Source organism: Protomyctophum parallelum, assembly GCF_964188405.1.
Source record: "Protomyctophum parallelum genome assembly, chromosome: 8".
Lineage (NCBI taxonomy): Eukaryota > Metazoa > Chordata > Actinopteri > Myctophiformes > Myctophidae > Protomyctophum > Protomyctophum parallelum.
Window position 1 is genome coordinate 28,591,468 of NC_139703.1, and position 1,260 is coordinate 28,592,727.

Consider the following 1,260-nt stretch of genomic DNA (forward strand, 5'->3'; position numbering starts at 1 on the left):
GCAGACAAACATACACACAGCCTGTATCCGTAGGCTATAGCCTATACTCACTCTACTGCATCAACATGGTTCACAAACTTCACACTTCACTTTCACCACTTCTACATCTGCAAACCTCATGCCTGTGATCTGACAATTAACCTCGACTCTGATTTTGCATTGAGTCCAGGGAGCCTCCCAAAGGGGCTTGAGGACGGTGCAGTATGCTAGCCTGGCTGCAGCCCTGAATCGCTAGCCACGCGAATAAAAACATGTTGTGGCGATTCAGTTGAATAATTAAGTGAAACGATATGTCAGGCCATATTTATATGACTCACCAGTTTCTGTCTCTCAACAGTGACATCATCAGCAACGGTACTGTACTGTACTCGTTGAGAGCGTTGGCTGGGCCGGGGATGACGGAGGATATCCCTTTAGGCGCGGTCTGCGAATTACTGCTGCCAACTGCACCGGTGCATGCCTTGAGCACAAATTAGTGCTCAACACTAATTTCTACAATGTGCATTTGCACTGTGCAAGTACTTTTTACTCTGTTGTACATTTTAATAAAGGTTATGAATGATAATGATAAATAAAAAATAAGTTCAGTTTGGGCAAGTTTAATTAATACTCTTATTCTGAAAACATCCAAAATGTAACAGACCTTTTTAGACAAGTGACAAAAAGCCCCACAGATTCTCACACTCCATACAAACGCGTTTTTCTATTATGTAAATCCAGAGTGGGACAGACAGGGCAGTGAGTGCACTAATGTTGTTTCAGAGCAGACAGATGATGGCCTACATTCTGGCGCCGCTCCGTGTTTGATGATGGAAAACTCCTTTCTCATCGCACGCCATTGTTATTGGTTCAAAATGTCATCCACGTTTCCTTGACCAATATCCACGTTTCCTTGACCAATGGCTATCATTTGTTTTCTTTTCTCACGTATCTGTTTTACATACAGACTCCTCCCTGTGTTACCCCCCCCCCACCACACCCACACCCCCCTCTGTGTGTGATGCTGGACATACACACTACACAGACAGCATGCACTGTCTTTTAAGGTGGATATATAGTCCTGACATTAGTTTGCACGATCCTCATTAAATTATGTATTAGTTCTACTTGACACGGACGCAGCGATGCACGACGAGGGTAAGGATCCTAACATGTAACATATGTAAGGTTAGCGCTCTTAATAATAATAATTATACGCTACATTATTTCACGTTAGCCTATGGCGCTAGAGCTCGCGCCATTTATAGGACACAAATCTTA

General features: G+C 43.3%; 1 protein-coding gene across 2 annotated transcripts in view; it reads left to right on the plus strand.

The window, feature by feature from the left end:
- The first annotated feature begins 996 nt into the window (after positions 1-996).
- igsf8 (immunoglobulin superfamily, member 8) overlaps positions 997-1,260 on the plus strand; it is a 12,841-nt gene continuing 12,577 nt past the window's right edge. The window contains exon 1 of one of the 2 annotated variants that reach the window (XM_083771550.1): positions 997-1,137. The gene's annotated coding sequence lies outside the window, so the exon portion shown is untranslated. The remainder of the gene's footprint in view (positions 1,138-1,260) is intronic. The other variant, XM_083771549.1, reaches the window with a different exon arrangement.